Raw genomic sequence first — 26,272 nt, forward strand, 5'->3', positions numbered from 1 at the left:
GGCGATAGGGGTGAGCCCATAGCTACACCGTCAGTTTGTTCATAAAATTGACCTCTCCACTTGAAATAGGTGGTCGTCAGACAGTGGCGCACAAGCTCACATATATCAGGTGCCACGCGTTCTTCTAGGATGTTCACAGTATCTGACACTGGGACATTCGTGAATAGGGATTTGACGTCGAAACTAACCATCAGATCTTGGTCCGTAACACGCATTTCCTTTAGGAGAGACACGAAGTGAGTGGAAGGCCCTGATGAAGGCTAGCTGCAACGCTGGCCGAAACGTTGGCGCATTTTAAATTATGACGATGCGGTCTGATACCCTGAAGAATTTTATTGAAGAAGACTACGGCCGCGGAAGCCTACGCTTACAGTCCTCTTGTACTTAATTCTGCATTGTGCCTTTTGTATCTAATTCCGATGCAATTTCTGTGTTTCATCGTCAATAAGAAGGTCCAAGGGATACAGTAAACCTGAAGTGAAGCATCGGAATTTATAACTAGTGTCACAGGAATGGTTCAAACATAGTCAGTATGAAGAGTCAGTCTTCTTGTACTTAAGTCGGCATTCTGCCTTTTGTATTTAATTCCGATGCAATTTCTGTCTTTCATCGTCAATAAGAAGGTTCAAGGGATACAGTAAACCTGAAGTGAAGCATCTGAACCTATAACTAGTGTCACAGGAATGGTTCAAAGCATAGACAGTAAGAAGTGTCAGTCTTCATGTACTTAAGTCGGCATTGTGCCTCTTCTATTTAATCCCGATGCAATTTCTGTGTTTCATCGTCAATAAGAAGGTCCAAGGGATTCAGTAAACCTGAAGTGAAGCATCGGAATCTATAAGTAGTGTCACAGGAATGGTTCAAAACATAGTCAGTAAGAAGAGTCAGTCTTCTTGTACTTAAGTCGGCATTGTGCATTTTGTATTTAATTCCTATGCAATTCATGTGTGTCATGGTCAATAAGATGGTCCAAAGGATACAGAAATCCCTGAGTGAAACATCGGAATCTATAACTAGTGTCACAGGAATGGATTTCAACATAGACAGTAAGAAGAGTCAGTCTTCTTGTACTTATGACGGCATTGTGCCTTTTGTATTTAATTCCGAAGCAATTTCTGTGTTTCATCGTCAATAAGAAGGTCAGAGGGATAAAGTAAACATGAAGTGAAGCATCGGAATCTATAACTAGAGTCACAGGAATCTTTCAAAACATAGACAGTAAGAAGAGTCAGTCTTCTTGAACTTAAGTCGGCATTGTGCCTTTTGTATATAATTCCGATGCAATTTCTGTGTTTCATCGTCAATAAGAAGGTCCAAGGGATACAGGAAACCTGGAGTGAACCATCGGAATCTATAACTAGTGTCACAAGAATGGTTCAAAACATAGTCAGTAAGAAGAGTCAGTCGTCTTGTACTTAAGTCGGCATTGTGCCTTTTGTATTTAATTCCGATGCAATATCTGTGTTTCATCGTCAATAGGAAGGTCAGAGGTATACAGTAAACCTGATGTGAAGCATCGGAATCTATAACTAGTGTCACAGGAACGGTCAAAACATAGACAGTAGGAAGAGTCAGTCTTCTTGTACTTAAGTCGGTATTGTGCCTTTTGTATTTAATTCCGATGCAATTTCTGTGTTTCATCGTCAATTAGAAGGTCAGAGGGATACAGTAAACCTGAAGTAGAGCATCGGAATCTAAAACTAGTGTCACAGGAATGATTCAAAACATAGTCAGTAAGTAGAGTCAGTCTTCTTGGACTTAATTCGGCATTGTGCCTTTTGTATTTAATTCCGATGCAATTTCTGTGTTTCATCGTCAATAACAAGGTCCAAGGGATACAGTAAACCTGAAGTGAAACATCGGAATTTATACTATTCTCACAGGAATGGTTCAAACATAATCAGTAAGAAGAGTCAGTCTTCTTGTCCTTAAGTCGGCATTGTGCCTTTTGTATTTAATTCCGATGCAATTTCTGTGTTTCATCGTCAATAAGAAGGACCAAGGGATAAAGTAAACCTGGAGTAAAACATCGGAATCTATAACTAGTGTCACAGGGATGGTTCAAAACATAGCCAGTAAGAAGAGTCAGTCTTCTTTCACTTAAGTCGGCATTGTGCCTTTTGTATTTAATTCCGATGCTATTTCTGTGTTTCATCGTCAATAAGAAGGTCAGAGGAATACAGTAATTCTGAAGTTAAGCATCGGAATCTATGACTAGTGTCACAGGAGTGGTTCAAAACATAGTCAGTAAGAAGAGTCAGTCTTCTTGTACTTAAGTCGGTATTGTGCCTTTTGTATACAATTCCGATGCAATTTCTGAGTTTCATCGTCAATAAGAAGGTCCAAGGGATACAGTAAACTTGAAGTGAAGCATCGGAATCAATAACTACTCTCACAGGAAAGGTTCAAAACATAGCCAGTGGGAAGAGTCAGTCGCCTTGTACTTAAGTCGGCATTGTGCCTATTGTATTTAATTCCGATGCAAATTCTGTGTTTCATCGTCAAAAAGAAGGTCCAAGGGACACAGTAAACCTTGAGTGAAGCATCGGAATCTATAACTAGTGTCACAGGGATGGTTCAAAGCATTGACAGTAAGAAGAGTCAGTCTGCTTGTACTTATGTGGGCATTGTGCCTTTTGTATTTAATTCCGATGCAATTTCTGTGTTTCATCGTCAACAAGTAGGTCCAAATGATGCAGTAAATCTGAAGTGAAGCATCGGAGTCTATAACTAGTGTCACAGGAATGGTTCAAAACATAGACAGTAAGAAGAGCCAGTCTTCTTGTACTTAACACGGCATTGTGCCTTTTGTATTTAATTCCGATGCAATTTCTGTGTTTCATCGTCAATGAGAAGGTCAGAGGGATACAGTAAAGGTGAAGTGAAGCATCGGAATCTATAACTAGTGTCACAGGAATGGTTCAAAACATAGTCAGTATGAAGAGTCAGTCTTCTTGTACTTAAGTCGGCATTGTGCATTTTCTATGTAATTCCGATGCAATTTCTGTGTTTCATCGTCAATAAGAAGGTCCACGGAATACAGTAAACCTGGAGTGAAGCATCGGGATCTATAACTAGTGTCACAGGGACGGTTCAAAACATAGACAGTAAGATGAGTCAATATTCTTGTACTTAAGTCGGCATTGTGCCTTTTCTATTTAATTCCGATGCAATTTCTGTGTTTCATCGTCAATGAGAAGGTCCAAGGGATACAGTAAACCTGAAGTGAAGCATCGGAATCTCTAACTAGTGTCACAGGAATGGTTCAAACATAGTCAGTAAGAAGAGTCAGTCTTCTTGTACTTAAATCATCACAGTGAATTTTCTATTTAATTCTGATGCAATTTCTGTGTTTCATCGTCAATAAGAAGGTCCAAGGGATACAGTAAACCTGGAGTGAAGCATCGGAATCTATAACTAGTGTCACAGGAATGGTTCAAATCATAGATATTATGAAGAGTCAGACTTCTTTTACTTAAGTCGGCAATGTGTCTTTCGTATTTAATTCCGAAGCAATTTCTGTGTTTCATCGTCAATAAGAAGGTCCAAGGAATACAGTAAACCTGGAGTGAAGCATCGGAGTCTATAAGTAGTGTCACAGGAATGGTTCGAAAATAGACAGTAAGAAGGGTCAGTTTTCTTGTACTTAATTCTGGATTTTGCCTTTTGTATTTAAATCCGATGCAATTTCTGTGTTTCATCGTCAATAACAAGGTCAGAGGGATACAGTAAACCTGAAGTGGAGCATCGGAATCTATAACTAGTGTCACAGGAATTATGCAATACATAGTCAGTCAGAGGAGTCAGTCTTCTTGTACTTAAGTCGTCATTGTGCCTTTTGTATTTAATTCCGATGCAATTTCTGTGTTTCATCGTCAATAAGAAGGTCCAAGGGATACAGTAAACCTGGAGTGTAACATTGGAATCTATAACTAGTGTCACAGGGACGGTTAAAAACATAGTCAGTAAGAAGAGTCAGTCTTCTTGTACTTAAGTCGGCATTGTGCCTATTTCATTTAATTCCGATGCAATTTCTGTGTTTCATCGTCAATAAGAAGGACCAAGGGATACAGTAAACCTGAAGTGAAGCATCGGAATCTATATCAACTGTCACAGGAATGATTCAAAACATAGACAGTAAGAAGAGTAAGTCTTCTTGTACTTAAGTCGGCATTGTGCCTTTTCTATTTAATTCCGATGCAGTATCTGTGTTTCATCGTCAATAAGAAGGTCCAAGGGAAACAGTAAACCTGAAGTGAAGTATCAGAATCTATAACTAGTTTCACAGGAATGGTTCAAAACATAGACAGTAAGAAGAGTCAGTCTTCTTGTACTTAAGTCGGCATTGTGCCTTTTCTATATAATTCCGATGCGATATCTGTGTTTCATCGTCAATAAGAAGATCAAAGGGATACAGTAAAAATGGTGTGAAGCATCGGAATCTATAACTAGTGTCACAGGAATGGTTCAAATCATAGACAGTAAGAAGAGTCAGTCTTCTTGTACTTATGTCGGCATTGTGATTTTTGTATTTTTTTCCGATGCAATTTCTGTGTTTCATCGTCAATAAGAAGGTCCAAGGCATACAGTAAACCTGAAGTGAAACATCGGAATTTATAACTAATGTCACAATGAAATTTCAAACATAGTCAGTAAGAAGAGTCAGTTTTCTTGTACTTAAGTCGGCATTGTGACTTTTGTATTTAATTCCGATGCAATTTCTGTGTTTCATCGTAAATAAGAAGGACCAAGGGATACAGTAAACCTGGAGTAAAACATCGGAATCTATAACTAGTGTCACAGGGATGGTTCAAAACATAGACAGTAAGAAGAGTCAGTCTTCTTGTACTTATGTCGGCATTGTGTCTTTTGTATTTAATTCCGATGCAATTTCTGTGTTTCATCGTCAATAAGAAGGTCAGAGGGATACAGTAATCCTGAAGTGAAGCATCGGAAACTATGACTAGTGTCACAGGAATGGTTCAAAACATAGTCAATAAGAAGAGTCAGTCTTCAAGTACTTAAGTCGGCATTGTGCCTTTTGTTTTCAATTCCGATGCAATTTCTGTGTTTCATCATCAATAAGAAGGTCCAAGGGATACAGTAAACCTGAAGTGAAGCATCGGAATCTATAACTACTGTCACAGGAATGGTTCCAAACATAGGCAGTAGGAAGAGTCAGTCTTCTTGTACTTAAGTCGGTATTGTGCCTATTGTATTTAGTTCCGATGCAATTTCTGTGTTTCATCGTCAATAAGAAGGTCCAAGGGACACAGTAAACCTGGAGTGAAGCATCGGAATCTATAACTAGTGTCACAGGGATGGTTCAAAACATAGACAGTAAGAAGAGTCAGTCTGCCTGTACTTAAGTCGGCATTGTGATTTTTGTATTTAATACCGATGCAATTTCTGTGTTTCATCGTCAATAAGAAGGTCCAAATGATGCAGTAAACGTGAAGTGAAGCATCGGAGTCTATAACTAGTGTCACAGGAATGTTTCAAAACATAGACAGTAAGAAGCGTCAGTCTTCTTGTACTTATGTCGGCATTTTGTCTTTTGTATTTAATTCCGATGCAATTTCTGTGTTTCATCGTCATTAAGAAGGTCCAAGGGATACAGTAAACCTGGAGTGAAGCATCGGAAACTATAACTAGAGTTACAGGATTGTTCCAAAACATATACAGTAAGAAGAGTCAGTCTTCTTGATCTTAAGTCGGCATTGTGCCTTTTGTATTTAATTCCGATGCAATTTCTGTGATTCATCGTCATTAAGAAGGTCCAAGGGATACAGTAAACCTGGAGTGAAGCATCGGAATTTATAACTAGTGTCACAAGAATGGTTCAAAACATAGTCAGTAAGAAGAGTCAGTCTTCTTGTACTTAAGTCGGCATTGTGCTATCTGTATTTAATTCCGATGCAAAATCTGAGTTTCATCGTCAATACGAAGGTCAGAGGGATACAGTAAACCTGAAGTGAAGCATCGGAATCTTTAACTAGTGTCACAGGAATGGTCAAAACATAGACAGTGGGAAGAGTCAGTCTTCTTGTATTTAAGTCGGCATTGTGACTTTTGTATTTAATTCTGATGAAATTTCTGTGTTTCATCATCAATAGGAAGGTCGGAAGGATACAGTAAACCTGAAGTGAAGCATCGTCATCTATATCTAGTGTCACAGGAATGGTTCAAACCATAGACATTAAGAAGAGTCAGTCTTCTTGTACTTAAGTCGGCATTGTGCCTTTTTTATTTAATTCCGATGCAATTTCTGTGTTTCATCGTTAATACGAAGGTGCAAGGGATACAGTAAACCTGGAGTGAAGCATCGGAATCTATAACTAGTGTCACAGGAATGGTTCAAATCATAGACAGTAAGAAGAGTCAGTCCTCTTGTACTTAATTCTGCATTGTGCCTTTTGTATTTAATTCCGATGCAATTTCTGTGTTTCATCGTCAATAAGAAGGTCCAAGGGATACAGTAAACCTGAAGTGAAGCATCGGAATTTATAACTAGTGTCACAGGAATGGTTCAAACATAGTCAGTATGAAGAGTCAGACTTCTTGTTCATAAGTCGGCGTTGTGCCTTTTGTATTTAATTCCGATGCAATTTCAGTGTTTCATCGTCAATAAGATGGACCAAGGGATACAGTAAACGTGGAGTGAAGCACCGGAATCGATAACTCGCGTCACAGGTATGATTCAAAACATAGACAGTAAGAAGAGTCTGTCTTCTTGTACTAAAGTCGGCATTGTGCCTTTTGTATTTAATTCCGAACCAATTTCTGTGTTTCATCGTCAATAAGAAGGTCCAAGGGATACAGTAAACCTGAAGTGAAGCATCGGAATCTATGACTAGTGTCACAGGAATGGTTCAAAACATAGACAGTAAGAAGAGTCAGTCTTCTTGTACTTAAGTCGGCATTGTTCCTGTTCTATTTAATCCCGATGCAATTTCTGTGTTTCATCGTCAATAAGAAGGTCCAAGGGATACAGTAAACCTGAAGTGAAGCATCGCAATCTATAACTAGTTTCACAGGAATGTTTCAAAACATAGTCAGTAAGAAGCGTCAGTCTTTCTGTACTTAAGTCGGCATTATGCCTTTTCTATTTAATTCTGATGCAATTTCTGTGTTTCATCGTCAATAACAAGGTCCAAGGAATACAGTAAACCTGGAGTGAAACACCGGAATCTATAACTAGTGTCACAGGTATGGTTCAAAACATAGACAGTAGGAAGAGTCAGTCTTCTTGTACTTAAGTCAGCATTGTGCCTTTTGTATTTAATTCCGATGCAATTTCTGTGTTTCATCGTCAATAAGAAGGTCAGAGGGATACAGTAAACCTGAAGTGGAGCATCGGAATCTATATCTAGTGTCACAGGAATGATTCAAAACGTAGACAGTAAGAAGAGTCAGTCTTCTTGTACTTAATTCGGCATTGTGCCTTTTGTATTTAATTCCGATCCAATTTCTGTGTTTCATCGTCGATAAGAAGGTCCAAGGGATACAGTAAACCTGAAGTGAAACATCGGAATTTATACTATTCTCACAGGAATGGTACAAACATACTCAGTAAGAAGAGTCAGTCTTCTTGTACTTAAGTCGGCATTGTACCTTTTGTATTTAATTCCGATGTAATTTCTGTGTTTCATCGTCAATAAGAAGGACCAATGGGTAAAGTAAACGTGGAGTAAAACATCGGAATCTATTACTTGTGTCACAGGGATGGTTCAAAACATAGACAGTAAGAAGAGTCAGTCTTCTTGTACTTAAGTCGGCATTGTGCCTTTTGTATTTAATTCCGATGCCATTTCTGTGTTTCATCGTCAATAAGAAGGTCAGAGGGATACAGTAATCCTGAAGTTAAGCATCGGAATCTATGACTAGTGTCACAGGAGTGGTTCAAAACATAGTCAGTAAGAAGAGTCAGTCTTCTTGTACTTAAGTCGGTATTGTGCCTTTTGTATTCAATTGCGATGCAATATCTGTGTTTCAACGTCAACAAGTAGAACCAAATGATGTAGTAAATCTGAAGTGAAGCATCGGAGTCGATAACTAGTGTCACAGGAATGGTTCAAAACATAGACAGTAAGAAGAGCCAGTCTTCTTGTACTTAATTCGGCATTGTGCCTTTTGTATTTAATTCCGATGCAATTTCTGTGTTTCATCGTCAATGAGAAGGTCAGAGGGACACAGTAAAACTGAAGTGAAGCATCGGAATCTATAACTTGTGTCACAGGAATGGTTCAAAACATAGTCAGTAAGAAGAGTCAGTCTTCTTGTACATAAGTCGGCTTTGTGCATTTTCTATGTAATTCCGATGCGATTTTGTGTTTCATCGTCAATAAGAAGGTCCAAGGGATACAGTAAACTTGGAGTGAAGGATCGGAATCTATAACTAGTGTCACAGGAATGGTTCAAATCGTAGACAGTAAGAAGAGTCAGTCCTCTTGTACTTAATTCTGCATTGTGCCTTTTGTATTTAATTCCGATGCAATTTCTGTGTTTCATCGTCAATAAGAAGGTCCAAGGGATACAGTAAACCTGAAGTGAAGCATAGGAATTTATAACTAGTGTCACAGGAATGGTTCAAACATAGTCAGTATGAAGAGTCAGTCTTCTTGTACTTACGTCGGCGTTGTGCCTTTTGTATTTAATTCCGATGCAATTTCTGTGTTTCATCGTTAATAAGAAGGACCAAGGGATACAGTAAACCTGGAGTGAAGCACCGGAGTCTATAACTAGCGTCACAGGAATGGGTCAAAACATAGACAGTAAGAAGAGTCAGTCTTCTTGTACTTAAGTCGGCATTGTGCCTTTTGTATTTAATTCCGATGCAATTTCTGTGTTTCATCGTCAATAAGAAGGTTCAAGGGATACAGTAAACCTGAAGTGAAGCATCTGAATCTATAACTAGTGTCACAGGAATGGTTCAAAACATTGACAGTAAGAAGAGTCAGTCTTCATGTACTTAAGTCGGCATTGTGCCTCTTCTATTTAATCCCGATGCAATTTCTGTGTTTCATCGTCAATAAGAAAGTCCAAGGGATTCAGTAAACCTGAAGTGAAGCATCGGAATCTATAAGTAGTGTCACAGGAATGGTTCAAAACATAGTCAGTAAGAAGAGTCAGTCTTCTTGTACTTAAGTCGGCATTGTGCATTTTGTATTTAATTCCGATGCAATTTCTGTGTGTCATCGTCAATAAGATGGTCCAAAGGATACAGAAATCCTTGAGTGAAGCATCGGACTCTATAACTAGTGTCACAGGAATGGATTTCAATATAGACAGTAAGAAGAGTCAGTCTTCTTGTACTTATGACGGCATTGTGCCTTTTGTATTTAATTCCGAAGCAATTTCTGTGTTTCATCGTCAATAAGAAGGTCCAAGGGATACAGTAGACCTGAATTGAAGCATCGGAATCTATAACTAGTGTCACAGGAATGGTTCAAAACATAGACAGTAAGAAGAGTCAGTCTTCTTGTACTTAAGCCGGCATTGTGCCTTTTGTATTTAATTCCGATGCAATTTCTGTGTTTCATCGTCAATAAGAAGGTCAGAGGGATAAAGTAAACATGAAGTGAAGCATAGGAATCTATAACTAGAGTCACAGGAATCTTTCAAAACAAAGACAGTAAGAAGAGTCAGTCTTCTTGAACTTAAGTCGCCATTGTGCCTTTTGTATTTAATTCCGATGCAATTTCTGTGTTTCATCGTCAATAAGAAGGTCCAAGGGATACAGGAAACCTGGAGTGAATCATCGGAATCTATAACTAGTGTCACAAGAATGGTTCAAACATAGTCAGTAAGAAGAGTCAGTCGTCTTGTACTTAAGTCGGCAATGTGCCTTTTGTATTTAATTCGGATGAAATTTCTGTGTTTCATCGTCAATGGGAAGGTCAGAGGGATACAGTAAACCTGATGTGAGGCATCGGAATCTATAACTAGTGTCACAATAACGGTCAAAACATAGACAGTAGGAAGAGTCTGTCTTCTTGTACTTAAGTCGGCATTGTTCCTTTTGTATTTAATTCGGATGAAATTTCTGTGTTTCATCGTCAATGGGAAGGTCAGAGGGATACAGTAAACCTGAAGTGAAGCATCGGAATCTATAACTAGTGTCACAGGAATGGTTCAAAACATAGACAGTAAGAAGCGTCAGTCTTTTTGTACTTAAGTCGGCATTATGCCTTTTCTATTTATTTCTGATGCAATTTCTGTGTGTCAGCGTCAATAAGAAGGTCCAAGGAATACAGTAAACCTGGAGTGAAGCACCAGAATCTATAACTAGTGTCACAGGAATGGATCAAAACATAGACAGTAGGAAGAGTCAGTCTTCTTGTACTTATGTCGGTATTGTGCCTTTTGTATTTAATTCCGATGCAATTTCTGTGTTTCATCGTCAATAAGAAGGTCAGAAGGATACAGTAAACCTGAAGTGGAGCATCGGAATCTATAACTAGTGTCACAGGAATGATTCAAAACATAGACAGTAAGAAGAGTCAGTCTTCTTGTACTTAATTCGGCATTGTGCCTTTTGTATTTAATTCCGATGCAATTTCTGTGTTTCATCGTCAATAAGAAGGTCCAAAGGATACAGTAAACCTGAAGTGAAACATCGGAATTTATACTATTCTCACAGGAATGGTTCAAACATACTCAGTAAGAAGAGTCAGTCTTCTTGTACTTAAGTCGGCATTGTGCCCTTTGTATTTAATTCCGATGCAATTTCTGTGTTTCATCGTCAATAAGAAGGACCAAGGGATAAAGTAAACCTGGAGTAAAACATCGGAATCTATAACTAGTGTCACAGGGATGGTTCAAAACATAGACAGTAAGAAGAGTCAGTCTTCTTTCACTTAAGTCGGCATTGTGCCTTTTGTATTTAATTCCGATGCTATTTCTGTGTTTCATCGTCAATAAGAATGTCAGAGGGATACAGTAATTCTGAAGTTAAGCATCGGAATCTATGACTAGTGTCACAGGAGTGGTTCAAAACATAGTCAGTAAGAAGAGTCAGTCTTCTTGTACTTAAGTCGGCATTGTGCATTTTCTATGTAATTCCGATGCAATTTCTGTGTTTCATCGTCAATAAGAAGGTCCAAGCGATACAGTAAACCTGGAGTGAAGCATCGGGATCTATAACTAGTGTCACAGGGACGGTTCAAAACATAGACAGTAAGAAGAGCCAGTCTTCTTGTACTTAATTCGGCATTGTGCCTTTTGTATTTAATTCCGATGCAATTTCTGTGTTTCATCGTCAATGAGAAGGTCAGAGGGATACAGTAAACCTGAAGTGAAGCATCGGAATCTATAACTAGTGTCACAGGAATGGTTCAAAACATAGTCAGTAAGAAGAGTCAGTCTTCTTGTACTTAAGTCGGCATTGTGCATTTTCTATGTAATTCCGATGCAATTTCTGTGTCTCATCGTCAATAAGAAGGTCCAAGGGATACAGTAAACCTGAAGTGAAGCATCGGAATCTATAACTAGTGTCACAGGAATGGTTCAAACATAGTCAGTAAGAAGAGTCAGTCTTCTTGTACTTAAATCATCACTGTGCATTTTCTATTTAATTCTGATGCAATTTCTGTGTTTCATCGTCAATAAGAAGGTCCAACGAATACAGTAAACCTGGAGTGAAGCATCGGAGTCTATAACTAGTGTCACAGGAATGGTTCGAAAATAGACAGTAAGATGGGTCAGTTTTCTTGTACTTAATTCGGGATTGTGCCTTTTGTATTTAATTCCGATGCAATTTCTGTGTTTCATCGTCAATAACAAGGTCAGAGGGATACAGTAAACCTGAAGTGGAGCATCGGAATCTATAACTAATGTCACAGGAATGATTCAATACATACTCAGTCAGAGGAGTCAGTCTTCTTGTACTTAAGTCGGCATTGTGCCTTTTGTATTTAATTCCGATGCAATTTCTGTGTTTCATCGTCAATAAGAAGGTCCAAGGGATACAGTAAACCTGGAGTGTAACTTCGGAATCTATAACTAGTGTCACAGGGACGGTTCAAAACATAGTCAGTAAGAAGAGTCAGTCTTCTTGTACTTAAGTCGGCATTGTGCCTTTTGTATTTAATTCCGATGAAAAATCTATGTTTCATCCTCAATAAGAAGGTCAAAGGGATACAGTAAACCTGAAGTGAAGCAACGGAATCTATAACTAGTGTCACAGGAATGGTCAAAACATAGACAGTAGGAAGAGACAGTCATCTTGTACTTAAGTCGGCATTGTGCCTTTTTTATTTAATTCGGATGAAATTTCTGTGTTTCATCGTCAATAGGAACGTCAGAGGGATACAGTAAACCTGAAGTGAAGCATCGGAATCTATATCTAGTGTCACAGGAATGGTTCAAAACATAGACAGTAAGAAGAGTAAGTCTTCTTGTACTTAAGTCGGCATTGTGCCTTTTCTATTTAATTCTGATGCAATTTCTGTGTTTCATCGTCAATAAGAAGATCCAAGGGATACAGTAAACCTGGAGTGAAGCACCGGAATCTATAACTAGTGTCACAGGAATGTTTCAAAACATAGACAGTAAGAAGAGTCAGTCTTCTTGTACTTAGGTCGGCATTGTGCCTTTTGTATTTAAATCCGATGCAATTTCTGTGTTTCATCGTCAATAAGAAGGTCCAAGGGAAACAGTAAACCTGGAGTGAAGCATCGGAATCTATAACTAGTGTCACAGGAATGGTTCAAAACATAGACAGTAAGAAGAGTCAGTCTTCTTGTACTTAAGTCGGCATTGTGCCTTTTGTATTAAAATCCGATGCAATTTCTGTGTTTAATCGTCAATAAGAAGGACCAAGGGATACAGTAAACCTGGAGTAAAACATCGGAATCTATAACTAGTATCACAGGAATGGTTCAAAACATAGACAGTAAGAAGAGTAAGTCTTCTTGTAGTTAAGTCGGCATTGTGCCTTGACTATTTTATTCCTTTGCAATTTCTGTGTTTCATCGTCAATAAGAAGGTCAGAGGGTTACAGTAAACCTGAAGTTAAGCATCGGAATCTATGACAAGCGTCACAGGAATGGTTCAAAACATAGTCAGTAAGAAGTGTCAGTCTTCTTGTACTTAAGTCGGTATTGTGCCTTTTGTATTTAATTCCGATGCAATTTCTGTGTTTCATCGTCAATAAGAAGGTCCTAGGGATACGGTAAACCTAAAGTGAAGCATCGGAATCTATAACTAGTGTCACAGGGATGGTCAAAACATAGACAGTAGTAAGAGTGAGTCTTCTTGTACTTAAGTCGGCATTGTGCCTTTTGTATTTAAAACGGATGAAATTTCTGTGTTTCATCGTCAATAGGAAGGTCAGAGAGATACAGTAAACCTGAAGTGAAGCATCGGAATGTATATCTAGTGTCACAGGAATGGTTCAAAACATAGACAGTAAGAAGAGTAAGTCTCCTTGTACTTAAGTCGGCATTGTGCGTTTTCTATTTAATTCTGATGCAATATCTGTGTTTCATCGTCAATAAGAAGGTCCAATGGATACAGTAAACCAGAAGTGAAGCATCGGAATCTATAACTAGTTTCACAGGAATGGTTCAAAACATAGTCAGTAAGAAGAGTCAGTCTTCTTGTACTTAAGTCATCACTGTGCATTTTCTATTTAATTCTGATGCAATTTCTGTGTTTTATCGTCAATAAGAAGGTCCAAGGGATACAGTAAACCTGAAGTGAAGCATCGGAATTTATAACTAGTGTCACAGGAATGGTTCAAACATTGTCAGTATGAAGCGTCAGTCTTCTTGTACTTAAGTCGGCATTGTGCCTTTTGTATTTAATTCCGATGCAATTTCTGTGTTTCATCGTCAATAAGAAGGACCAAGGGATACAGTAAACCTGGAGTGAAGCACCGGAATCTATAACTAGTGTCACAGGAAGGGTTCAAAGCATAGATAGTAAGAAGAGTCAGTCTTCTTGTACTTAAGTCGGCATTGTGCCTTTTGTATCTAATTCCGAAGCAATTTCTGTGTTTCATCGTCAATAAGAAGGTCCAAGGGATACAGTAAACCTGAAGTGAAGCATCGGAATCTATAACTAGTGTCACAGGAATGGTTCAAAACATAGACAGTAAGAAGAGTCAGTCTTCTTGTACTTAAGTCGGCATTGTGCATTTTGTATTTAATTCCTATGCAATTTCTGTGTGTCATCGTCAATAAGATGGTCCAAGGGATACAGTAAACCTGGAGTGAAGCATCGGAATCTATAACTAGTGTCACAGGAATGGTTTTAAACATAGACAGTAAGAAGAGTCAGTCTTCTTGTACTTATGACGGCATTGTGCCTTTTGTATTTAATTCCGATGCAATTTCTGTGTTTCATCGTCAATAAGAAGGTCCAAGGGATACAGTAGACCTGAATTGAAGCATCGGAATCTATGACTAGTGTCACAGGAATGGTTCAAAACATAGACAGTAAGAAGAGTCAGTCTTCTTGTACTTAAGTCGGCATTGTGCCTTTTGTATTTAATTCCGATGCAATTTCTGTGTTTCATCGTCAATAAGAAGGTCAGAGGGATACAGTAAACATGAAGTGAAGCATCGGAATCTATAACTAGAGTCACAGGAATGTTTCAAAACATAGACAGTAAGAAGAGTCAGTCTTCTTGAACTTAAGTCGGCATTGTGCCTTTTGTATTTAATTCCGATGCAATTTCTGTGTTTCATCGTCATTAAGATGGTCCAATGGATACAGTCAACCTGGAGTGAAGCATCGGAATCTTTCACTAGTGTCACAAGAATGCTTCAAAACATAGTCAGTAAGAAGAGTCAGTCGTCTTGTACTTAAGTCGGCATTGTGCCTTTTGTATTTAATTCCGATGCAATATCTGTGTTTTATCGTCAATAAGAAGGTCAGAGGGATACAGTAAACCTGAAGTGAAGCATCGGAATCTATAACTAGTGTCACAGGAATGGTTCAAAACATAGACAGTAAGAAGAGTCAGTCTTCTTGAACTTAAGTCGGCATTGTGCCTTTTGTATTTAATTCCGAAGCAATTTCTGTGTTTCATCGTCAATAAGAAGGTCCAAGGAATACAGTAAACCTGGAGTGAAGCATCAGAGTCTATAACTAGTGTCACAGGAATGGTTCGAAAATAGTAGGTAAGAAGGGTCAGTTTTCTTGTACTTAATTCGGCGTTGTGCATTTTGTATTAGTTCCGATGCAATTTCTGTGTTTCATCGTCAATAAGAAGGTCAGAGGTATACAGTAAACCTGAAGAGGAGCATCGGAATCTATAACTAGTGTCACAGGAATGATTCAAAATATAGTCAGGCAGAGGAGTCACTCTTCTTGTGCTTAAGTCGGCATTGTGCATTTTGTATTTAATTCCGATGCAATTTCTGTGTTTCATCGTCAATAAGAAGGTCCAAGGGATACAGTAAACCTGGAGTGAAACATCGGAATCTATAACTAGTGTCACAGGGACGGTTCAAAACATAGACAGTATGATGAGTCAGTATTTTTGTACTTAAGTCGGCATTATGCCTTTTGTATTTAATTCCGATCCAATTTCTGTGTTTCATCGTCTATAAGAAGGTCCAAGGGATACAGTAAACCTGGAGTGAAGCACCGGAATCTATAACTAGTGCCACAGGAATGGTTCAAAACATAGACAGTAAGAAGAGTCAGTCTTCTTGTACTTAAGTCGGCATTGTGCCTTATGTATTTAATTCCGATGCAATTTCTGAGTTTCATCGTCAATAAGAGGGTCCAAGGGATACAGAACACCTGGAGTGAAGCATCGGAATCTATAACTAGTGTCACAGGAATGGTTTAAATCATAGACAGTAAGAAGAGTCAGCCTTCTTGTACTTAATTCTGCATTGGGCCTTTTGTATTTAATTTCGATGCAATTTTTGTGTCTCATCGTCAATAAGAAGGTCCAAGGGATACAGTAAACCTGAAGTGAAGCATCGGAATTTATAACTAGTGTCAGAGGAATGGTTCAAACATAGTCAGTAAGTAGAGTCAGTCTTCTTGTACCTAAGGCGGCATTGTGCTTTTGTATTTAATTCCGATTCAATTTCTGTGTTTCATCGTCAATAAGAAGGACCAAGGGATACAGTAAACCTGAGATGAAGCATCGGAGTCTATAACTAGTGTCACAGGAATGGTTCAAAACATAGACAGTAAGAAGAGTCAGTCTTCATGTACTTAATTCGGCATTGTGCCTTATGTATTTAATTCCGATGCAATTTCTGTGTGTCATCGTCAATAAGATGGTCCAAGGGATACAGTAAACCTGGAGTGAAGCATCGGAATCTATAACTAGTGTCACAGGAATGGTTTTAAACATAGACAGTAAGAAGAGTCAGTCTTCTTGTACTTATGTCGGCATTGTGCCTTTTGTTTTTAATACCGATGCAATTTCTGTGTTTCATCGTCAATAAGAAGGTCCAAGGATACAGTAGACCTTAATTGAAGCATCGGAATCTATAACTAGTGTCACAGGAATGGTTGAAAACATAGACAGTAAGAAGTGCCAGTCTTCTTGTACTTAAGTCGGCATTGTGCCTTTTGTATTTAATTCCGATGCAATTTCTGTGTTTCATCGTCAATAAGAAGGTCAGAGGGATACAGTATACATGAAGTGATGCATCGGAATCTTTAACTAGAGTCACAGGAATGTTCCAAAACATAGACAGTAAGAAGAGTCAGTTTTCTTGAACTTAAGTCGCCATTGTGCCTTTTGTATTTAATTCCGATTCAATTTCTGAGTTTCATCGTCAACAAGAAGGTCCAAGGGATACAGTAAACTTGGAGTGAAGCATCGGAATCTATAACTAAAGTCACAAGAATGGTTCAATACATAGTCATTAAGACGAGTCAGTCTTCTTGTACTTAAGTAGGCATTGTGCCTTTTGTATTTAATTCCGATGCAATATCTAAGTTTCATCGTCAATAAGAAGGTCCAAGGGATACAGTAAACCTGAAGTGAAGCATCGGAATTTATAACTAGTGTCAGAGGAATGGTTCAAACATAGTCAGTAAGAAGAGTCAGACTTCTTGTACCTAAGTCGGCATTGTGCTTTTGTATTTAATTCCGATGCAATTTCTGTGTTTCATCGTCAATACGAAGGACCAAGGGATACAGTAAACCTGGAGTGAGCACCGGAATCTATAACTAGTGTCACAGAAATGGTTCAAAACATAGACAGTAAGAAAAGTCAGTCTTTTTGTACTTAAGTCGGCATTGTGCCTTTTGTATTTAATTCTGATGCAATTTCTGTGTTTCATCGTCAATAAGAAGATCAGAGGGATACAGTAAACCTGAAGTGTAGCATCGGAACCAATAACTACTGTCGCAGGAATGTTTCAAAACATAGTCAGTAAAAGGATTCAGTGTTCTTGTACTTAAGTCGGCATTGTGCATTTTGTATTTAATTCCGATACAATTTCTGTGTTTCATCGTCAATAAGAACGTGCAAGGGATACAGTAAACCTGACGTGAAGCATCCGAATCTATAACTAGTGTCACAGGGACGGTTCAAAACATAGACAGTTAGATGTGTCAGTATTCTTGTACTTAAGTCGGCATTGTGCCTCATCTATTTAATACCGATGCAATTTCTGTGTTTCATCGTCAATCAGAAGGTCCAAGGGATACAGTAAACCTGAAGTGAAGCATCGGAATCAGTAACTAGTGTCACAGGAATGGTTCAAAACATAGTGAGTAAGAAGAGTCGGTCTTCTTGTACTTAAGTCACCACTGTGCATTTTGTATTTAATTCTGATGCAATTTCTGTGTTTCATCGTCAATAAGAAGGTCCAAGGGATACAGTAAACCTGGAGTGAAGCATCGGAATCTATAACTAGTGTCACAGGAATGGTTCAAATCATAGATATTAAGATGAGTCAGTCTTCTTGTACTTAAGTCGGCATTGTGCCTTTTCTATTTAATCCCGATGCAATATCTGTGTTTCATCGTCAATAAGAAGGTCCAAGGGATACAGTAAAGCTGAAGTGAAGCATCGGAATCTATAAGTAGTGTCACAGGAATGGTTCAAATCATAGAGAGTAAGAAAAGTCAGTCGTCTTGTACTTATGTCGGCATTGTGCCTTTTGTATTTAATTCCGATGCAATTTCTGTGTTTCATCGTCAATAAGAAGGTCCAAATGATACAGTAAACCTGAAATGAAGCATCGGAGTCTATAACTAGTGTCACAGGAATGGTTCAAAACATAGAGAGTAAGAAGAGTCAGTCTTCTTTTACTTAATTCGGCATTGTGCCTTATGTATTTAATTCCGATGCAATTTCTGTGTTTCATCGTCAATAAGAAGGTCAGAGGGATACAGTAAACCTGAAGTGTAGCATCGGAATCAATAACTAGTCTCACAGGAATGGTTGAAAACATAGTCAGTAAAAAGAGTCAGTCTTCTTGTACTTAATTCGGCATTGTGCATTTTGTATTTAATTCCGATGCAATTTCTGTGTTTCATCGTCAATAAGAACGTGCAAGGGATACAGTAAACCTGAAGTGAAGCATCCGAATCTATAACTAGTGTCACAGGGACGGTTCAAAACATAGACACTAAGATGTGTCAGTATTCTTGTACTTAAGTCGGCATTGTGCCTTATCTATTTAATTCCGATGCAAATTCTGTGTTTTATCGTCAATAAGAAGGTCCAAGGGATACAGTAAACCTGAAGTGAAGCATCGGAATCTGTAACTAGTGTCACAGGAATGGTTCAAAACATAGTCAGTAAGAAGAGTCAGTCTTTTTGTACTTAAGTCATCACTGTGCATTTTGTATTTAATTCTGATGCAATTTCTGTGTTTCATCGTCAATAAGAAGGTCCATGGGATAGAGTAAACCTGGAGTGAAGCATCGGAATCTATAACTAGTGTCACAGGAATGGTTCAAATCATAGATATTAAGAAGAGTCAGTCTTCTTGTACTTAAGTCGGCATTGTGCCTTTTCTATTTAATCCCGATGCAATTTCTGTGTTTCATCGTCAATAAGAAGGTCCAAGGGACAAGGTAAAGCTGAAGTGAAGCATCGGAACTATAAGTAGTGTCACAGGAATGGTTCAAAACATAGTCAGTAAGAAGAGTCAGTCTTCTTGTACTTAAGTCGGCATTGTGCATTTTGTATTTAATTCCGATGCAATTTCTGTGTGTCATCGTCAATAAGATGGTCCAAGGGATACAGTAAACCTGGAGTGAAGCATCGGAATCTATAACTAGTGTCACAGGAATGGTTTTAAACATAGACAGTAAGAAGAGTCAGTCTTCTTGTACTTATGTCGGCATTGTGCCTTTTGTTTCTAATACCGATGCAATTTCTGTGTTTCATCGTCAATAACAAGGTCCAAGGATACAGTAGACCTTAATTGAAGCATCGGAATCTATAACTAGTGTCACAGGAATAGTTGAAAACATAGACAGTAAAAAGTGTCAGTCTTCTTGTACTTAAGTCGGCATTGTGCCTTTTGTATTTAATTCCGATGCAATTTCTGTGTTTCATCGCCAATAAGAAGGTCAGAGGGATACAGTATACATGAAGTGAAGCATCGGAATCTTTAACTAGAGTCACAGGAATGTTCCAAAACATAGACAGTAAGAAGAGTCAGTTTTCTTGAACTTAAGTCGCCATTGTGCCTTTTGTATTTAATTCCGATTCAATTTCTGAGTTTCATCGTCAACAAGAATGTCCAAGGGATACAGTTAACCTGGAGTGAAGCATCGGAATCTATAACTAGTGTCACAAGAATGGTTCAATACATAGTCAGTAAGACGAGTCAGTCTTCTTGTACTTAAGTCGGCATTGTGCCTTTTGTATTTAATTCCGATGCAATATCTGTGTTTCATCGTCAATAAGAAGGTCCAAGGGATACAGTAAACCTGGAGTAAAACATCGGAATCTACAACTAATGTCACAGGGATGGTTCATAACATAGACAGTAAGAAGAGTCAGTCTTCTTGCACTCAAGTCGGCATTGTGTCTTTTGTATTTAATTCCGATGCAATTTCTGTGTTTCATCGTCAATAAGAAGGTCAGAAAGATACAGTAATCCTGAAGTTAAGCATCGGAATCTATGACTAGTGTCACAGGAATGGTTCAAAACATAGTCAATAAGAAGAGTCAGTCTTCTTGTACTTATGTCGGTATTGTGCCTTCTGTATTCAATTCCGATGCAATTTCTGTGTTTCATCGTCAATATGAAAGTCCGAGGGATACAGTAAACCTGAAGTGAAGCATCGGAACCTATAACTACTGTCACAGGAATGGTTCAAAACATAGGCAGTAGGAAGAGTCAGTCTTCTTGTACTTAAGTCGGTATTGTGCCGATTGTATTTAATTCCGATGCAATTTCTGTGTTTCATCGTCAATAAGAAGGTCCAAGGGACACAGTAAACCTGGAGTGAAGCATCGGAATCTATAACTAGTGTCACAGGGATGGTTCAAACATAGACAGTAAGAAGAGTCAGTCTGCTTGTACTTAAGTCGGCATTCTGATTTTTGTATTTAATACCGATGCAATTTCTGTGTTTCATCGTCAATAAGAAGGTCCAAATGATGCAGTAAACCTGAAGTGAAGCATCGGAGTCTATAACTACTGTCACAGGAATGGTTCAAAACATAGACAGTAAGAAGAGTCAGTCTTCTTGTACTTAATTCGGCATTGTGCCTTTTGTATTAAATTCCAATGCAATTTCTGTGTTTCATCGTCAATAAGAAGGTCAGAGGGATACAGTAAACCTGAAGTGAAGCATTGGAATCTATAACTAGTGTCACAGGAATGGTTCAAAACATAGTCTGTAAGAAGAGTCAGTCTTCTTGTACTTAAGTCGGCATTGTGCATTTTCTATGTAATTCCGATGCAATTTCTGTGTTTCATCGTCAATACGAAGGTCCATGGGATACAGTAAACCTTGAGTGAAGCATCGGAATCTATAATTAGTGTCACAGGGACGGTTCAAAACATAGACAGTAAGATGAGTCAGTATTCTTGTACTTAAGTCGGCATTGAGCCTTTTCTATTTAATTCCGATGCATTTTCTGTGTTTCATCGTCAATAAGAAGGTCCAAGGGATACAGTAAACCTGAAGTGAAGCATCTGAATCTATAACTAGTGCCACAGGAATGGTTCAAAACATAGTCAATAAGAAGAGTCAATCTTCTTGTACTTAAGTCATCACTGTGCATTTTGTATTTAATTCTGATAAAAATTTCTGTGTTTCATCGTCAATAAGAAGGTCTAAGGGATGCAGTAAACCTGGAGTGAAGCTCCGGAATCTATCATTAGTGTCACAGGAATGGTTCAAATCATAGATATTAAGAAGAGTCAGACTTCTTTTATTTAAGTCGGCAATGTGCCTTTTGTATTTAATTCCGAAGCAATTTCTGTGTTTCATCGTCAATAAGAAGGTCCAAGGAATACAGTAAACCTGGAGTGAAGTATCGGAGTCTATAACTAGTGTCACAGGAATGGTTCGAAAATAGATAGTAAGAAAGGTCAGTTTTCTTGTACTTAATTCGGCATTGTGCCTTTTGTATTTAATTCCGATGCAATTCCTGTGTTTCATCGTCAATAAGAAGGTCAGAGGGATACAGTAATCCTGAAGTGGAGCATCGGAATCTATAACTAGTGTCACAGGAATGGTTCAAAACATAGTCAGTGAGAGGAGTCAGTCTTCTTGTACTTAAGTCGGCATTGTGGTTTTTTGTATTTAATTCCGATGCAATATCTGTGTTTCATCGTCAATAAGAAGGTACAAGGGATACAGTAAACCTGGAGTGAAACATCGGAATCTATAACTTGTGTCACAGGGACGGTTCAAATCATAGACAGTAAGATGAGTCAGTATTCTTGTACTTAAGTCGGCATTGTGCCTCTTGTATTTAAATTCCGATGCAATTTCTGTGTTTCATCGTCTATAAGAAGGTCCAAGGGATACAGTAAACCTGGAGTGAAGCACCGGAATCTATAACTAGTGTCACAGGAATGGTTCAGAACATAGACAGTAAGAAGAGTCAGTCTTCTTGTACTTAAGTCGGCATTGTGCCGTATGTATTTAATTCCGATACAATTTCTGTGTTTCATCGTCAATAAGAGGGTCCAAGGGATACAGTAAACCTGGAGTGAAGCATCGGAATCTATAACAATTGTCACAGGAATGGTTCAAATCATAGACAGTACGAAGAGTCATGCTTCTTGTACTTAATTCTGCATTGTGCCTTTTGTATTTAATTCCGATGCAATTTCTGTGTTTCATCGTCAATAAGAAGGACCAAGGGATACAGTAAACCTGAAGTGAAGCATCGGAATTTATAACTAGTGTCACAGGAATGGTTCAAAACAATGGCAGTAAGAAAAGTCAGTCTTCTTGTACTTAAGTCGGCATTGTGCCTTTTGTGTTTAATTCCGATGCAATTTCTGTGTTTCATCGTCAATAAGAAGGTCCAAGGGATATAGTAAGCTTGGAGTGAAGCATCGGAATCTATAACTAGTGTCACAGGAATGGTTCAAAACATAGACAGTAAGAAGAGTCAGTCTTCTTGAACTTAAGTCGGAATTGTGCCTTTTGTATTTAATTCCGATGCAATTTCTGTGTTTCATCGTCAATAAGAACGTCCAAATGATATAGTAGACCTGAAATGAAGCATCGGAGTATATAACTAGTGTCACAGGAATGGTTCAAAACATAGACAGTAAGAAGAGTCAGTCTTCTTGTACTTAATTCGGCATTGTGCCTTATGTATTTAATTCCGATGCAATTTCTGTGTTTCGTCGTCAATAAGAAGGTCAGAGCGATACAGAAAACCTGAAGTGAAGCATCGGAATCTATTACTAGTTTCACAGGAATGGTTCAAAACATAGTCAGTAAGAAGACTCAGTCTTCTTGTACTTAAGTCGGCATTGTGCATTTTGTATTTAATTCCGATGCAATTTCTGTGTTTCATCGTCAATACGAACGTGCAAGGGATACAGTAAACCTGGAGTGAAGCATCGGAATCTATAACTAGTGTCACAGGGACGGTTCAAAACATAGACAGTAAGATGTTTCAGTATTCCTCTACTTAAGTCGGCATTGTGCCTTATCTATATAATTCCGATGCAATTTCTGTGTTTCATCGTCAATAAGAAGGTCCAAGGGATACAGTAAACCTGACGTTAAGCATCGGAATCTATAACTAGTGTCACAGGAATGGTTCAAAACATAGTCAGTAAGAAGAGTCAGTCTTCTTGTACTTAAGTCATCACTGTGCATTTTGTATTTAATTCTGATGCAATTTCTGTGTTTCATCGTCAATAAGAAGGTCCAAGGGATAGTGTAAACCTGGAGTGAAGCATCGGAATCTATAACTAGTGTCACAGGAATGGTTCAAATCATAGATATTAAGAAGAGTCAGACTTCTTTTACTAAAGTCGGCATTGTGCCTTTTGTATTTAATTCCCATGCAATTTCTGTGTTTCGTCGTCAATACGAAGGTCAAAGGGATACAGTAAACATGACGTGAAGCATCGGAATCCAAAACTGGTCTCACAGGAAAGATTCAAACATAGACAGTAAGTAGAGTAAGTCCTCTTCTACTTAAGTCGGCATTGTGATTTTTATATTTCATTCCGATGCAATATCTGTGTTTCATCGTCAACAAGAAGGTCCAAGGGATACAGTAAACCTGTAGTTAAGCATCGGAATCTACAACTGGTCCCGCAGGAAAGGTTCAAGCATAGACAGTAAGAAGATTTAGCCTTGTAGTACTTGAGTCGGCGTTGTGCCTTTTGTATTTAATCCCTAGGCAATATCTGTGATTCATCGTTAACAAGAAGGTCCAAGGGATACAGTAACCCTGAAGTGAAGCATAGGAATCTAAATCTGGTCTCACAGGAAAGGTCGAAGGGATGCAGTAAACCTGAAGTGAAGCATCGGAATCCAAAAATGGTCACACAGGAAAGGATCAAAACATAGACAGTAAGAAGAGTCAGTCCTCTAGTACTAAAGTTGCCATTGTGACTTTTTATTTAATTCCGGTGATATATCTGTGTTCCATCGTCAAAAAGAAGGTCCAAGGGGTACAGTAATGCTGAAGTAAAGCATTGGAAACTAAAACTGGTCTCACAGGAACGGATCAAAACATAGACAGTATGAGGAGTCAGTCTTCGTTTACTTCAATCGGCATTGTGCCTATTGATTTCAATTCCGATGCAATTTCTGTGTTTCTTCGTCAATAAAAAGGTCCAAGGGATACAGTACCCCTGAAGTGAAGCATCGGAATCTATAACTACTGTCACAGGATGGATCAAATCATAGACAGTAAGATGAGTCAGTTTTCTTGTACTTAGGTCGGCATTGTGCCTTATATATGTAATACCGATGCAATTTCTGTGTTTCCTCGTCAATAAGAAGGTCAAAGGGATACAGAAAACCGGAAGTGAAGCTTCGGAATCTGAAACTGGTCACACAGGAAAGGTTCAATGCATAGACAGTAAGAAGAGTTAGTCTTCTTGTACTTAAGTCGGCATTGTGCCTTTTGTATTTAATTCCAATGCAATTTCTGTGTTTCATCGTCAATAAGAAGGTCCAAGGGATACAGTAAACCAGACGTGAAACATCGGAATCTAAAAGTGGTCTCACATGATAGGTTCAAAACATTGTCAGTATGAGGAGTCAGTCTTCTTGTACTGAATTCTCCATTGTGCCTATTGTATTTAATTACGATGCAATTTCTGTGTTTCATCGTCAATATGAAGGTCCAAGGGATACAGTAAACCTGAAGTGAATCATCGTAACCTAAAACTTGTCTCACAGGAAAGGATCGAAACTTAGACAGTAAGAAGAGTCAGTCTTCTTGTACTTAAGTCGGCATTGTGCCTTTTGTATTTAATTCCGATTCATTTTCTGTGTTTCATCGTGAATAAGAAGATCCAAGGGAAACAGTGATCCTGAAGTGAAGCATCGGAATCTAAAACTGGTCTCACAGGAAAGGTTCAAAACATAGACTGTATGAGGAGTCAGTCTTCTTGTACGTAAGTCGCCATTGTGCATATTGTATTTAATTCCAATTTAACTTCTGTGTTTCATCGTCAACAAGAAGGTCCAAGGGATATAGTAAACCTGAAGTGAAGCATCTAAATCTGAACCTGGTCTCACAGGAAAGGTTCAAAACATAGACAGTGAGAAGAGTCAGTCTTCTTGTACTTAAGTCGGCATTGTGCCTTTTGTATTTAATTTCGATGCAATTTCTGTGATTCATCGTCAATAAGAATGTCCAAGGGATACAGTAAACCTGAAGTGAAGCATCTGAATCTATAACTAGTGTCACAGGAATGGTTCTAAACATAGTCAGTAAGAAGAGTCAGTCTTCTTGTACTTAAGTCATCACTGTGCATTTTGTATTTAATTCTGATGCAATTTCTGTGTTTCATCGTCAATAGGAAGGTCAGAGGGATACAGTAAACCTGAAGTGAAGCATTGGAATCTATAACAAGTGCCACAGGAATGGTTCAAAACATAGTCTGTAAGAAGAGTCAGTCTTCTTGTACTTAAGTCGGCATTGTGCATTTTCTATGTAATTCCGATGCAATTTCTGTGTTTCATCGTCAATAAGAAGGTCCATGGGATACAGTAAACCTGGAGTGAAGCATCGGAATCTATAATTAGTGTCACAGGGACGGTTCAAAACATAGACAGTAAGATCAGTCAGTATTCTTGTACTTAAGTCGGCATTGTGCCTTTTCTATTTAATTCCGATGCATTTTCTGTGTTTCATCGTCAATAAGCAGGTCCAAGGGATACAGTAAACCTGAAGTGAAGCATCTGAATCTATAACTAGTGTCACAGGAATGGTTCAAAACATAGTCAGTAAGAAGAGTCAGTCTTCTTGTACTTAAGTCATCACTGTGCATTTTGTATTTAATTCTGATAAAAATTTCTGTGTTTCATCGTCAATAAGAAGGTCCAAGGGATACAGTAAACCTGGAGTGAAGCATCGGAATCTATAACTAGTGTCACAGGAATGGTTCAAATCATAGATATTAAGAAGAGTCAGACTTCTTTTATTTAAGTCGGCAATGTGCCTTTTGTATTTAATTCCGAATCAATTTCTGTGTTTCATCGTCAATAAGAAGGTCCAAGGAATACAGTAAACCTGGAGTGAAGCATCGGAGTCTATAACTAGTGTCACAGGAATGGTTCGAAAATAGATAGTAAGAAGGGTCAGTTTTCTTGTACTTAATTCGGCATTGTGCCTTTTGAATTTAATTCCGATGCAATTCCTGTGTTTCATCGTCA

This window comes from Schistocerca serialis, unplaced genomic scaffold (assembly GCF_023864345.2).
Source record: "Schistocerca serialis cubense isolate TAMUIC-IGC-003099 unplaced genomic scaffold, iqSchSeri2.2 HiC_scaffold_1417, whole genome shotgun sequence".
In the NCBI taxonomy this organism is placed as follows: Eukaryota; Metazoa; Arthropoda; class Insecta; order Orthoptera; family Acrididae; genus Schistocerca; species Schistocerca serialis.